Source organism: Cornus florida, unplaced genomic scaffold (genome assembly GCF_030987335.1).
Source record: "Cornus florida cultivar Cherokee Brave unplaced genomic scaffold, ASM3098733v1 CherokeeBrave_3.0.0_Hap2_Chr10, whole genome shotgun sequence".
Taxonomy (NCBI): domain Eukaryota; kingdom Viridiplantae; phylum Streptophyta; class Magnoliopsida; order Cornales; family Cornaceae; genus Cornus; species Cornus florida.
The window spans coordinates 22,739,009-22,755,516 of NW_026775580.1; the positions used below are offsets into that span (position 1 = coordinate 22,739,009).

At 36.1% G+C, this 16,508-nt stretch overlaps 1 pseudogene; it reads left to right on the forward strand.

Annotated features, from left to right (window-relative positions):
- Positions 1-7,842: 7,842 nt before the first annotated feature.
- Positions 7,843-7,940, forward strand: LOC132280298 (small nucleolar RNA R71; annotated as a pseudogene).
- Positions 7,941-16,508: the final 8,568 nt, after the last annotated feature.

Below are 16,508 nucleotides of genomic sequence, written 5' to 3' on the forward strand. Positions count from 1 at the left end.
TTTAACCTAGATTTTTGGCCTTTCACCTTTCGGCGCAAGAAATTCAATGCTTGATGAGGCTAGAATCCCCGCTACTCAGTGAAAAGGGTTTATTATTTACCTTTATCAAGAATAAAAGCTTTCAAAGCACTACTAGTTCAATTGGGATATAACCAAATTAATAATCAACAAAGCATGCACCCCACAAATGAATGTTAGTGTGCACCTGTGCTAGTGTAGAATCCTAGAGTGAATCTTAAAACAATCGCAAAATCAGGATGATGTGGACCACAAATGCAAACAAGATATCAATTTTTCAAAAAATTTACTCTTAAATAGCATCCATAAGGCATACAAGGAGTATTGGACTCTTAAGTCAAGTAAACAAGATTAAAATTATGGCTAAAGACTCTCAAATCATACCACATACATAGAACCTAAGTGCGACATATAGAATATGCTAACACACCCCCAAACTTAATTTGTGCATTATCCTCAATGTACAAAGAGAGCAACAGATAATGGAAAGAGTATACCAAATGGGTGTAGCAAATAGGACCCAGCAACGGAAGCTTAGCATTGGAAGGCGCACCCCCAAACTTAGATTCTGAAAATTTGTCTGAAAATGGTCACACTAGCAACTGTCAAAGCATATACATCAATGATATAAATGAGAGTTGAAACAGAGAACTGGGTAAAAATCATGGCATATAGCACTATAAAGCTCAGAATATCGAAAGCCAACAGCAATAAAATCAATATCTCAAAAATCCATGTATATCATGTTAATCCAAAACCAATATCAACGATATCATAAATCCAAATATCCATATATGCAAATAAATCCAAAACCATCATCCAAAAACCAGTGTATATCAAGTGCAGTGCAAAAATATCCCAAAAATAACAATATATCAAAATATCAGTGTATCAGTGCAGATAATGAGTGAAAGTGATAGAGATAGAGAGAAGGGTGGAATCATGGTGCAGCATTTAGTGTCATCATGTCTGCAATGATCTAGAGCATATTGAACATCTCCCAGCTATGTTGAGTGAGAGATGTTTGAATGTCTGTCCGCAATGTAGTAATATCTCTCCTCGCCTCGAAAATGTCGGTCCTCAAATCGTAAGATCGCCAGACTAAATCATCGTGCCTCCGCACTAAATCATCATGATGCCTCGTAATGTCCTCGTGCCGCCCAGTTATGTCAGGTCTAAAATAAATAAAGTCTGTATGCAACTAAATCAGATCAGATCTGTAGCTAGAATCTGAACTAGCATGACGGGATCAAGTGTCAGCATGTGACATCGACTTTATAGTAGGGACATGTGAGGGGCCGGCTTGCTGAGATGGCAACCATACATTTGGCTATGAGGTAGATGTAGAAGTAGTAGTGCATCGCCGCTGTCTAAGAGGTGATCCCTGAGATGCTTCCTCCATTGTTGCATCCTCCTCGGCTTTCTCTTAATCTCGCTTCCTTTTCTAATCTCTATTCTTCCTGTTCTTTGTGCAAGAATTGAAAGTCTTGGTCCACTTTGCCATGTCATACACCCTCCTAGCCCTCTATGCCGAGGGCTCTGGAATCTCTTCTGGGTTAAAATAATAGCCTTAATCAATCAACAGCTGTGAAATCAGGTGACCAAATGGTAAAGGCCAAGCATCGGATTTGGAATTGTGATTGAAGATCAGATTATCCCAGTATTTGTGAATAATCTCCCAGATGAGAGCAGGAATGGAAATCTAGAAACCCTGGATCAAACAGTATAGAGCCTGTAGAATCCCCTCTCTCTTTTGTGTGCCATGGCCTGAAGGAAAAGCTTTGAGGTGCAACGCAGAATCTATAAACCAGTATCGGGGATCAATATCAACCCAGTCTCCAAATATATTGCCTTCAAAGGCAGCCTATGGGGATAGTGTCGCAACCATAGTCAACTTAGAGGGGTAAGCTAGAATGACGGGATATAGTGGATCCTCAGAGTTAGTGACTAATGGAGAGAGATGGGGGCATCGACAGGCAGCAACAATGGCAAGGGTAGAAATGTCAATGTCCTGACCATCAATGGTCATATACATCAACTGTCGGTCATCCTCTTCCATCTGGAGGTGCTGGAAGAATAATGCAACTAACCGAGGACAGACTATAGTGTCTGCCAGAGTCATAATGGTATTGATGTTCCTATGGGTGAGCTCATCAAAAGACCATTTGGTCTACTCCAACTCGGTAAATAAAGCTCTGTGGAATCTGAACTCTGGCTCAAGTTTCCTGCCGGAGAAAAATGGTATAAGCATTGCCCTGATAATGGGACCCTGTCCTCCATGAAAGATGGCTTTGAATGGGTTGATACAAATGCGGTAGCCTTAGAAGATAAAGATGAAGATGACATTGCCTTAGGAGATGGAGGAGGTTATGGAGCTCTAGCTACTCTTTTTTTCTGGCAAGAGTCTTCTGCTTACGCTACATCTGCAAAAACAACAAGTATAAATCAGTGCACAGGTATAGAATAAGGTAAACATCTGATAAGAAAACACGAAGCATGCCTGAATAAAGTAGAAATAGACAAATAGACAAATAGGATCATGCTTGTGCAATAAGTGATCAAGATAGCTTCAAGAATATCATTCAACATGCTTCAACTAGACAAGAATAGATTATGGCACAATCAGCAATCTCAGGTATGCAAGACAATGCAATGATAGCATAAAGGGTAGAAAAGTCACTTTTGGAAAAATTTGAGCAGAAATGGGATCAAAAGGACAAGTATAAGATATGACATGCATAAAGGATGCAACGTGCATTCACAAACCTAAAACTCAAGAAGATTCTGCAATTTCATGGCAAGTAAACCCTAGGATGACATCGTATCAATTCCTAAGCAAGAATGTCTACAAATTCAACATTTAAGACCAAATGGAGCAAACAAGATAACATGGAGAATATAATCATGGCAATATCAACCTAGAACTCAAGAAACATGTATATCATGAAATAAAGACTAAGTGAAATGTAAGGTTGCAAAACACTTCAATCCTAGGCATGTTATGATACACAAGTTTAAGAATGAATCCTGGACATGTTATGCAAGTAAATGGCATGTACCTAATTGATGCATAAAGTCAAACTCCAGATAAAGAAATATCCTGTACTCCATTTCAACAAAATCAACAACCTATGATCACTTATGGCTTGTGACCTCCTCTAAGCAATACATAAGCAAAAAATTAATCGTTTATGGCTCGTGACCCTCTTTAAAGCTTAAATGAAGCAAAGAATGGTCAAAGACTTAGAATACAAGAAACTTACCATTTTTGAATCAAAATCATGACCGGAAAGAACCTCGGTCTCAAGCCCTTACTTGGCTTTTAGAAAAGGATTACAAATGTATAGAATCAAGTAAATGGAATTTGACAAACATCTTTCCAAATTAAAGCAAACATAACCCCAAACTTACTTTAAATGACAGTTTACAATTCCAATTAAGCTCAAGAATAGATACTAAGGCCAAAGAACAACAAACTTATGCCCTAGCATGGCAAAAATCAAGAATTGAGTGCAAATAAGTTCAATAGCACTTAACACATGCATTTGGATGGAAATGAATCAAACAGAACAAGTTACAACTCATTTAAGGGCATTTTGGTTAACTTTGGAATTTTTCAACACTTTTGGGGCAAAATTGAAATTTTTGAAAACTTTAAAGTGCAAATATTCAAATGCATTGTAGATAAACATCATAACAAGAATCATGCATTAAATAATCAACAGAAGAAGGAATTAAGCAACTCAACTTCTCATTTTCAAAACATAGTTCAAAAATTCTCTTTTAACATTTTGAAACCAACAAGTGTGATCACAAAGGCAGTTTAGACAATTAAGGATCAATATGCCAAACCATGCACCTTAATCATAAGCAATGAACAATTCAAGATCAAAAACTTGCAAAGAGATTCCATTTGAAACACATTGAAACATTTTGACAAGATTTTGCATTTTCAAATTCAAAGGCACAAATTTCAAATCAAGTCAAACTTTCACGCATTTAGAACAAACATCCATGCATTTTCATACTCAAAACAAATGAATAAAACAAGTTGGGATTCATGCTCACAAATATTCAACTTCAATGCCATTTCAACTTTAAAGTTTCCAAGAATTTTTCAAGTTCAGAGAGTTTCGATTTTCAATTCAATTCTTTCAAGAAAAACAATTCCTTTTTAACAATCAATTTTCCATTTCCATTCAAGCAACACAAGACAACTTTCCAAAATTTTTCAATCAATTCAATTTCAACATCTAACTTTAAAACTCAATTTCAAAGCAAATCAATTCAAGTTCACAAAGTTAAACCAAATGCCATTTAGAATTAAAAATCAAAGTTCAAGTTGGATTTTGCAAAAATCCGGCAACGGTTCCTTTAAAAATGAGCATTCCACAAATTTTCAACAAGGGCACACATATAGGCAAATATAGATCAAATCTCAAGCATTTACATCTCTCCATCAAATCAAAGTTTCAAAAGCTAATTAGCATGACAAAAAGGGACACCACCCACAACACAAAATCCATACTTAATTTGCCCATTCTCCTTCTAATTCAACAACAACCATATTCCATCCTCAATTCTGTCCAAACTTCTCAATCACAAATGTCACAATCCATGGTCCATTTTAATTTTTATTATTTTTGTTATTATTGATTTTTCATTTTTCATTTTTATATACCATTTTCCATATATATATATATATATATATATTTAAATTTTTTATGATGACATCAAAAATATATACAACAAATATATATAAAGCAAAAATAATAAAACTTAAAATGGAACAATGCAAAAATAAAATAAAAATAAAAATAAAAATAAAATGAGTAAACACATACCTGACTTGCAAATGAGAAGAGGAGATAGAGAGTATGATTTTTTGGTGAAACCAAGAGAATTCTGGCCAAAGCGTGGCCGGAAGTGGTGATTGGAGTCTCGTCGGAAGTTGCAGAGCTCGCCGGAGGAAGATTCGAATCTTTCTTGGCCTAAATTGGCCAGAGATCAAGAGAGTAGAGAGAATCCGAAAGAGATTCGAGCTAGGGAGATGAAGGAGCTTGGCCCCTTTGGCCAAAAGCTTTCGCCGGCTAAAATGGATATCGGTGACTTGGTCTTTCCTTGGGGACTCCATCGGAAACGATGAAGAAGGATGGATGTTAAGTTGGGTTTCGCCGGAGTTAAGAGGTAGAGAAGATGAGGGATTGAGAGATTGAAAGAGTTAGAGATGAGAGGGGGTTTGTGGTTTACGGAGAGAGAAGAGAGAATGTCGAGAGTTTTGAGGGAGGTAGAGAGAGAAAGAGAGAAGAAAGAAAAGAAAAAGAAAAAGAAAAAGAAGAGAGAGAAAAAGAATAAAAAAATAGGGTTAAAGGTGGGAAGGCCAATGGCCAAAGCAATTCTTGGAATTTGAAAAAATGCATTTTTGATCGATTGAAACGGTCTTCGATCGATCCAACACTTTCTTTGATCGATCCAAATGGACTTCAATTGATCAAAATGGAAGATGAAAAGTCATGATTTCAAAGGGTTCGATCGATCGAAGTGGATGGGCTTCGATCGATCGAAAAGACACTAGAAGTGCAGGAAATGCAAGAAACTACCCGAAAACTGGAATTATCAACTCAAATCATATCTAGAAGATGCAGGAAAGAACAAAAACAAGAAATGAGGGAGGAAATAGGGTTGGAAAGCCCTATGAAGCACTAGTCTTTAACGTCTCTAGCAAGACGTTTGGCTCTTTTAGCCCGGATAAAAGATCTTGGTAGATATCCCCTTCTCAATGGGGTGAATGGAACTTCGAACCCCACCCAACAAACCATCCCTAAGGAAATTGTTGGATTTGGTTTAAGTGCATTTGATGGTTTTTATCAATAAAACTTTTAGGCTTCCATGCCCGTTCAACATTAGGATTCAAGACATCTTTTGAAAACTCTTTCAAAGGCAAACCATTTGATTTTTCAATACAAAGCAAGGACTCATTCTTTTCAATTTCATTTTCGAAACATTTTTCCATAACACAAATATTTTCATGTTTATCCATAGAATTGGGGGTTGGATTAAAAATGTTTAACTTCACTTTCATGTGACCAAAAGAAATCTTCATTATCCCCGTCCTACAATTAATGTTGGCATTAGCGGTAGCCAAGAAGGGACGGCCAAGTATAACTAGGATTTGGCTCTTAGCATTATGAACCGGCTCCGTGTCAATGACAATGAAATCGACCAGAAAGAAGAACTTGTCAACTTTAATCAAAACATCCTCTATGATACCCCAAGATTTTTTAATGGATCGGTCGGTTAGTTGCAAAACTACCGACGTCAGTTTCAATTCACCTAAGCCCAATTAAACATACGTTGAATAGGGAAGAAGATTTACGCTCGCTCCTAAATCCATAAGAGCCCGATTGATAAGATGGTCACCTATAATGCATGAAGTAATTTAGAAAGAGTGTTGTGTTGCAAGATAGAGCTCACTTGCTCGATAAGAACAACTTTCCTAGGTGCTTGGCTTTTGTTCTTCCTCTTAAGAGTGCATAGATCTTTCAAGAACTTGGCAGAAGCCGGAATTTTTCGAATTGCATCCAAGAGAGGAAGATTGATTTTAACTTGCCTAAACATATCAATGATTTCATTCATTTTACCTTGTTGCTTTTCAAAAGATGTGGATGTTTTTAAAGCATCTGGGAATGGAGCCTTTGGTTTAAAAGATTTTTCAAACATATTTTCAAAAACTTTTTGTGAAGAATTCTCAACAACTTTGTCCTTTGCACTTAATGAAGGAGGAATAGAATGTGAAACGGGACAGGTGTCAACACTAGGTTGCACCAGTTCACTCTCTTTATTGGAAACACTGACTTGATTGTCAATCACCTTTCCACTTTTCAAAGTGGTCACCGCATTAACATGTTCAAATGTAGGATATTCTGAAGGGGAAGTGGTCTCTACAACAAATTGTTGCTTAGGTGGTGGGTTGAGACATTTTTCTTTCCTCTCTCGCATTTAAAGTGCTAGCTATTTGCCCTATTTGAGTTTTTAGCTTAGCAATTGATGGTGAGTGAGAATGAAGCAATTGAGTATTCGCCTCCAAAGTACCTAAAGCCAATAAAACATTTTCTTCAAATGCGGGACTTCTTGAATGACCTTAGGAGTAAGATGATTGATTTGGAAAATGAGAATTCAAATATTGATTTCCATTTGGTGCTTGATAAGATGGACGATAGCTTGAAGAATTTTGGCTTTGCATATGGGGTGGAACATACTTGCCTTGGAAACCATTTTGGGGAGGGTTTAAGCCTTCCCTTTGGTTTTTCCAAGAGAAATTGGGATGATTCCTCCAGCTGGGATTATAATGACTTCCATAAAGATTATTCCCTTGATTCACAAAAGTTACATTTACTTGTTTATGGTGTTCATTATGCGCATGTCCAGGGGGACAATTGGGAGTAGTATGCAAAATACTTTAACAAGTCATACATGATTCATTAGAATGATGATGATGATGAGGGGAAGAAGAAGACACTTGATGGGCCGAATTTTAATTGTTCAGAAATTGATCAAATCTTTGAGATAGAGACTTCACTTCGGTAACTATGTCATTAGAATTGTCTACTTGATAGAAGCTTGAATTCTTCCTTCCTCTTACATTTCTACCATTTTTAGAAGACAAGAATCGGTGCATTGAGTTTTCACTCACGCTTTTATGTAAACGCCACACATCATCTTCATATTTATCAAAATTGGAACCCCCCCATTGAGGCATCAACTATGCCTTTATGGGTGTCCAACATAATTTCATAAAAGTGTTGAACTATTTGCCACTTAGGAATGTCGTGATGAGGACATTTCCTAAGCCAATCATTCAATCTTTTCCATGCCTCATGTAACATTCCCCATCCCCTTGTGAAAATTCACGAATTGAAGTTCTCATGGCATTGGTTTTAGACACGAGATAATACTTTGTCAAGAACTCTTGTTGTTTCCACCCAAGAAATTATAGAAAGAGGTCTTAAATTGTTAAACCAATATTTTGCCTTATCTTTTAGGGTAAAGGGAAAAAGTTTCAACCTTAAAACTTCTTCCAGCATATTCGTATATTTAATGGTGGAACAAACTTCAAGAAATTCATTTAAATGCTTGTATGGTTCTTTATTATTAAGCCCAAAGAAATTGGGAAGCTTTTGAATGGTTTGTGGCTTGATTTCATAGTGATATGCTCTAAATGGAGGAAGACAAATGCATGTTGGTGCATTGTATTCATTAGGCACATAATGATCTCTTAAAGCCATGGGAGGATTCACAATTGGTGGCTTTACATAAGCCCCATTATTGACTTGGACATTAGGAGGTGGAGGTGGTGGTGCATAGTATGGCCTTGGTATTCCAATTGGAACTTGGCCTTGTGGGACTTGAACTTGTGGTTGAGGAACAAAAGGTCTAGGCATACCTAAGGGAACTTGTACATTATCATGTTGTTGTTGCACATTAGGATGAAGAATACCTTGTTGGTCTATGTGACCAAGGTCTTTAACATGGTCTTCAATATGGTCGTCCATTGATGAAATGGATTCACTTGAATTGCCCCTACCCCTTGGATTACTTACAATCGACTCAAGATTAAGATTCAATGGGACAAGAGGAGGATCTAAAGACCTATGACCATGCAAGCACAATGCAAATCAATATAAACAACAACTCAACAAATAGCAAATAACAAATACTTCTCCTTCACAACCTAAATCAATCAACAACAAGCCTTTACATACATTGATTCCATACTCCCATGCTTTTTCAACAAATGCAAAAAGTAAATGCCTCTACGAGGGCCGACAATTTAACTAAGCAAGAGGAGTTAGAATAGCTTACAAAGGGTCCTTAAGCAACTTCAAGATATTTTTAAGCTTTTTGCTTTGCTTTGCTTTTACAAAATTTTTTATTTTTGCTTTTTATGCTTTTCTTTGCTTTGCTTGCTTTGAAGATCCTTTGTTTTGCTTCTCTTGGCTCTAAGTACCTAGCCAATCAAGCGTAATCATAATAAGAAAACAAAATAAAATAAAGTAAAACAAGGATCAAAGGAGTACTAATTCCTAATTAATTCCGAGTACGACGTTATTAATCCCCAGCAATGGCACCAAAACTTGGTCACACAGCCGTTACTATGTGCCAAAATGTGTGCGTGATAGTACGGCCAAGTTTAAATTTATTAAAGTCACTACCACTAATACTACTAACGTAGCAAGAGTAAGTAGGGATCCTCCCAAGGGATTTATAAGGTACTCCAGAATCAATATTGGATTAGTAGGTCGAATGATCAAATAGGGGTTTGGTTGGTTGAATTACACTAATGGTTCAATTAAAATATGCAATTTAAATGACAATCTAGAGATTAGGGATTAAAGAATCAGAGAAAGGTCTTGGGGCATCGAGTTCACCACTAAGCTTCACTTTACTAAACATTAGCAATTGTAAATTTAAGGGGAGATTCATATTGTAAAACAAATGTGTGTGTGTGTGTGTGTGTGTCATTAATTAAAAACTAAGCATGGATGGCAAATTAAGCATAAATTTTTTACTTAATCTAGTCAGTAGCACAACCTATCAAACTAAGCCATTAACTATTCAATAAAACCACAATTAATGCACACACAAGAATCTAAAGAAATGTACTACTTGCACTCATAAACATGGATCATCAAATGACAAGAATGGATTGGCTACCTATCTAGGAAATGAAAGTAATTACACTACAACTACTCTAATTATAAGGAAATTACACTAATTAAGCTAAGGGGGTAGCACAATCCATCAAGAAATAAGCATGATCCATCAAATAGATCATAAGAGTAATCAATTAAGCACCATGCCTTGACCATCACTAGAGTTATAATTTCAACACATATAGACATGCATTAAACTTATAAAAACCTAGTGTAAGCACATGACCATTCATTCTAGCATATACAGACATATGGATAGAAATAAAAGATCAATTAGAAGAATTAATCCATATAAATCATGTAAAAACACAAGATCTATATTAATTCATAGTCGAAACATAATTTACAACATAAATCCCCAAAAATCTACAAAATACTAGGTTTAAGAAGCAAGCCTAGGGGCTATCTCTAACCCTAAGAAAATGATCTAGCCACTCATGGTAGTGGTCATGGAACCCTCAAGGGTTTTCTTCATTGTAGGCGCCATTTTCTTCCTCTTTGCTTTGCTCCAAAACTCTAGTTCTAAAGAGAGAAAATATCTAAGAGCTATTTCTATAATTTGTAAAAACTTGAACAACCCAAAAATTGTCAACTGATGGAACCCTATACAAATTGGTTCATGTAATTTAAATACAAGCCTCTTTGAGTAGGCAACAAGTCAGAAATAAGGCCTTTGATTGGTGTAAATTCACAGCTACAAAAGTTGGTGGAGTTCGGGCGCACTCGGGAATTAAAACAGCTCACTGCCAACCCTTGCTTCGATCAATCGAACAGATCTTTGATCGATCCAACACTTGCTTCTATCAATTGAAGCTGACGTGGCAAGATATTTTGGATAGCTGGCAACCTTATCCATTGAGTATGTAGATCGATCGAAGCTTCAACAGTGTAGTTTTTCTGACTTTTTTTGTATCTTCTCCTTAACTCCAAAACTGAGATAAAATGCTCTTTTTATCTTTTTGAACCTTATTGACTTGAAATAGACAAAAACACAAATAAGAACTAAAACATGAAAGTACGATAGATAAATAGACTAACTTAGGTGCTAAAATGCATCACATTTGAGCACTTAGCACATAGGACTTTAACGCCTCAAATACAACGCTTTACAAAAGAATATCTAGGGTTAAGCATTGATTACAAAAGTCTACAAAAAGAGGATGTTATCTATATCATCTATCCTTGGGAAGGTCCATCATTAACCACGTCTGTAATGACCCGGTCTTTTCCCTCCTTTCTTTTTTCGGCATTTTTTTTTTTTTTTCATTTTCGTCTTTTTTCCTGTTTCGTCTTTTTCCCTATTTCGTCTTTTCCCGTTTATCGTTTTCGTTGTATAACCTCACTTTTTGTGCTCGGATTTGATTCCGGCTTTGCATACATCCATGATATTTAATTTCCATAATATCTACATTTTTACTTTTGTAGAAAAGCATGCTAGATGCTTACTTTTCTTGTAAAGGGCATGGATGCATAACTTTTTGGAAATATTCTTAACTTTTTGGGTTTTAGTGTAATTATGTAAAGTAATTATTTTTCGTCTTAAGAACCATTTTGCAATTTAATTTGGAAGATATTTTGGAAAAGGACTTTTTGCAATTTTCAGAAAGTGTGACAGATGTCACACTCCTATGGTGCCACTTGTTGGCATTGGGGTGGAAAGACTTGGAAGCATAATGTTGTAACACATGGAGGGTGAAGATTCACCCACTTGTTGGCCTAAGATTGGAGCACTTGTTGGTTTGGATAGTTGACAAGTGTAGCCTTAGGATTAAGCCTAGGAAGGAGCCATGGATTAGTGATAAGTGTAGGCACCTAATTTAGTCTTGCATTGTGTGTGTGTGAGAGGTAGTGCAAAAACACATAGTGAGTGGAGAATCCCACCACATTTAGTTTAGGGTTTGTGTTTTAATTTCATTTTATCCCTTTCCTCTCAAACCCTAACCTAGCCACCATTGAAGCAAAGCTTAGTTTAGAACTTTAAGCTTCATTTTGGCCTCCTTCCACTCACCTTAGACCCATAAGCTTGGAATACTTTTGCTTCCTCCCACTCTCCTCTATAAAACCCTAGTTTGGTTTACCATTTTAAGCTTGGCTTTTTGGTTTATAGAGATTCAATTCTATATTGAGGTAGGGGGTGATTTATACTTATGATATTGTTGTTATATTTGTTTTATAACTTGGTTCATATGGAATACATGTCTTTGATCCAAATTTTTAAGTTAATAGTTAAGGGTATCTTGCATGAAATTAAGCTAAGACATGATTTTTGGGAAGGCCATGACTTGATTTATAACTTATGTTAATTTGAAGTCATTTAGGATTGTTTTGAAATCTATATAAATTAATCAATTAATTTAATTAATTTTCAATCATATGTTCCATAATATAAATTAAGTTTTGAAGGGATATATGTAATGATCATGATAGGTTCCCTAACATATATTAAATTGAGCATGTTTGGATGAGAAATGAAATCTAGAGAAATTAGTTGTTTAATTAAATTAATTTCTATCCTTGTTGTATTGATGAATTGAGTATGAATTTCATGTTGATTACATGATTAAGTCTCGATTTTAAACTTGTATAATACTTGTGAAAATATGTTCCTATCATTAAATAAAATTGTTATAAGTTGTGACAAGTTGCATAATAATTATCCAACAATTTGCATGCCATTCTAGTTGTGAACAAGAGCATGTATTGTGTTTTTAAAAATTGGTTTGTGCATGGTGGATGACCTTACATTTATATATATGTTATGTTAATACATATATGTTGTTGCACAAATTGTTGATTTTGGAAACTTGGGATGTCGTTGTTATGACTAAGGCTAGGGCATGGTTCTAGTACGGGGGATTGTCCCTATACTAGTCTAGTGCGCACATAGGGAGGTTACCCATGGGCTAGTAACCCTAAAGTAACTATGGTGTCGGTCTGATCCGGCGTGATGTCCAAGTATCCACTTTGGTTTGATTTCGCATTTAAATTCCAAGTTGATAACTTTATAAGTTTATATCTTATTGCATTGTGTTGGAAGTTCCAATGTCAGTTGAACATTATGAATTGATTTATATCAAATTGCAAAGTTGTTTAAAGTAGGTTCATGCATGCTCATTCCTTACGACTAAACTTGTTTACTCACCCCAAAGTTACCGGGTGTTTTTCAGGTAAAGAAGCATTATTGCGAGATGCACAACACTCTTAGGATTGCTTGACTACTTGGAGTATTTTTATTATGTTAGAATATGCACTTGTTAGCATATCATGTTTCATTTTGGTTTATTTTGACAAAACATGTATGTAATGTTCAAACTATGTAATGTGCACTTAAGTGCACCTTTTGACACTCTTTGGATGTATATGTAATGAGTCCAAGGGCCAAAGATACTTATATAACATGTAAGCTAGTTTAACTTCATAGTTTGTTTATGGAATATATGGGATTTCAAGGGTTGAAGGGTCATATTTTTCATATGACATGCCATAAGGCCGTAGGCCATTGTGGCGTGCCTACTTATTCATTTTATGTATTGTGCCTGTTTACATTTCACAAAACTCTTAAGTTCCAACTTTTGAACTATTTTTGGATGATTTATGAAAATTTAAGCAAAATTCATGCATTGGGGTATCATTTAAAGCTTCATTTTGATTTAGAATGTTTTAGATGCTTGTATGAGGCTAGAGAATGTTTAGAAACTTGTCCAGATCAAATGGGAAGCATGTATAGCTTTAGGATTGAGCCAAGCACCTTCCTCATGGATTACAGCAACTTTTTCTACTGCTACTAGGTCTATCGGTCGGCTGATAGTAGTCATCAGTCGATTGATGACTGTTCGAGACCAATTCTAATAGGTTTGCAAGTGAAAAATGGCGTTTCGACCAGCTGGTACTGTTTATCAACCGACTGATAATTGAGTTTTAGCCGGTTGGTACTATACATCAGCTAGCTGATCCTCCCTAGAGCTTGGTTTCCTTTCAGCTTCTTGGACAGATTTCTTAGGTCAACTTCAGAGGGTCATATCTCCTTCATTTCTAATCCAAATTAAGTCATTATTAAGCCTAAATTCAAGAGCTTGAAGTTAGCTTTCCAATTGTACCAAGCACACACAAACACTCTAACCATAGTGAGAGTTATACTAGTTTTAGTGAGATAGGGTCGCGGTATCTCTAAATTAGAGAATGCCGTTTTATTCTTATTTTCATATATTTTCCGTCCAAACTCCAAATCAGGTATCAAGTATGCACAAGTTTGCTTCTTGCTTCCATTGAGTTTCGAGACTACTCGGGAAGCCACCTTTGTGTCTTAGGGATGACATACATCTCTAGAGACCTTGGTTTTGTCTTTCGCTTCCGCATTTTGGATCCGTTAACGGATCATCTTCGGGTAATCACAGGATGCACTGGGTTCAAAAATTCAGGGCCGTTACAACATCCTTGCCATGACCTGAAAAATGTTAGGGAAAGAGGTGAGCATAGAGGCTCAAGAGAAGTTGCCTAAGGCGTCAACTTTGGGTTCTCTTGTGCCACATAGCAAGTAATCGGGAAATTGATAACTGGAATCATACGTTAGGGTTCTTACAACATTTACATCATAAAATCAATCTCATCAACGACAATTATGCATTTCAATCAAAATGTACCTGGAATGTAATGTAATGAACCACGTCCCCCATACTTGGTCTTTACCGACCCTAACACACACCGAAAACTACTAACTGACTTTACCGTAGCAAAATTGATTAGCTATCCCTGGCCTCTAAACCGACGACCATTTGGGACCTAGTAATCAACTTTACGTATCCTAAACCGGCACATTCTCCCTCCAGGTCAAAGTTATCACCGGACTCATGAAATCCGGTTTATTTTTATAAAAATCTCATTTCAATCCCTTCTCATTTCCCTTTCCCTCCATGTCATGCAAATGCCTCATTTCATTAACTTAACCTCAATTTTATCTATGTAACAATGGTGGCATAAATATGTTATATTCAATACAATAAATAAAAGCATGATATTTGCTACAATTTGATTTTAAGCAAGGCATTCTCTACCAATTACCACAAGCATGCTTATCATTGAAGCCTTATCAACACAATCACTCTAGCAATTGACCTTTAGCATAAAGTAACACCTTTTCATCACATAAGCATACTTAAAACATATTGCCACATCGTTGACTTTTAATTAGCAATACAATCTCTATATTACATTTCAATGAAAGATAAGAAAGTAATCTCAATGAAAGGCAAAGTTCAAAGTCTTAGGGAACCCCTACCTCAACTTGTGCTAGCTAAGCAAGCCCTAAGTAAGCCAAAATTTTGAAATCCTCCAAGTGTGTGCAAGGTTGGTCTCAAATGAAAGCCCTTGATATGTAGATCAAAACTCTCTTCTTGCTCTTCCCAAAATCTAACTCTAAACCCCTCAAATTTGGCCTTGAAGCTTAAAGTATATGTGTAGATGTATAGATATAGATAGAGATAGGGAAAGTTAAAGAGAGAGGGAGTTTTTCAAAGAATGGAAGAATGACAGGGGGGAGGGGGTGGACTTGTCTTCTATTTGGTCATATGGTCCAAATGATGCCAAGTGTCAATCCCTAAGTGATTACTAACTTTAGCCCAAGTTACACTGTTGCCCTTACCTTTCTATTTCAATGCCATCTATGTGCCACCAAAATATCTCCCAATGTCTAGAAACATGTATATGTAAATGCATGAGAAATATCTATAATTCCCTCCACTGCAATTGATAAAACCGGGAGAAGTTCTCGAGCTTGGAAATCGTTCCAACTTTTGAAAAATTCTAAAAATGATTCTGTTGCCTCTAAATAACTTAAAATAATTAAAAATACACTACTAAAACTCTCGGTTCATGAAAATGACTTAAACAGCCCCTCGGGGCCCGCGTGGTACAAAAAACGAGGCACGAAAATTAAATAAATTCAAAAATTCAAAAAAATCCAGAAAAATCCAGGACATTACAGAAGTTGAAGAAATCTATAAAGAATATGAGAGATTGGCTATGAAGTGTGATCTACAGAAGGTCCAAATCAAGAGACTCAGCTCAGAATTACACAAGTCCAAGGGTTTACACATCAAATAGATAAAATAGAAGCTGTTAACTCTATGCTCCATCTCATTAATTGTGTCCTGTATTTTGAAGTTTAAATCAAACCAAAATATGTGGACTACCAAAAGATGTAAGGAAGAGCTCTCATAGGCTCTGGAAAAGAGATCACTAAACATGACTAAGATTTGGAAAAACTCTACAAAGTAAATTGGAAAAACAAGCATTAGGTACATATGTGACATTGTAACTAAGGCTAAACATACTCACTCAGTGTTTGTTAAATGTAATGACCCGGTCATTTTCCTCCCTTTCCTTTTTCTCAAATTTTATGGATAATTTTTTTCTATTTAATTTTCTTTTTCGAGTTTGTTTCTCGTCACTCGGTGTCATTTCGAGTGCTTGGAAATGGTTTCTGAGACTCTTTCGTTTGGATTGACGATTTCCTTTGAGGACTGATTCATTTTCACATTTTTGTTTTTTTGACACTATTCACTTTTCGTCTTTTTCTCGGTTGTTACTTTCTTAGCACAACCTCACTTTTCGTGCTCGGAGTTGATTTTTGACTTCACGTATCTTCATTCTATGTGGTTTCCACGAAGTACGTATCTTTACTTTTGTAAGAAAGTACTCTAGTTGCTCCAAGTGTCCATAGGGGTATGGATGCACAGTTCTTTGGAAACTTTTTCTTTTCTTGGGGTGTTTTTCATAAAT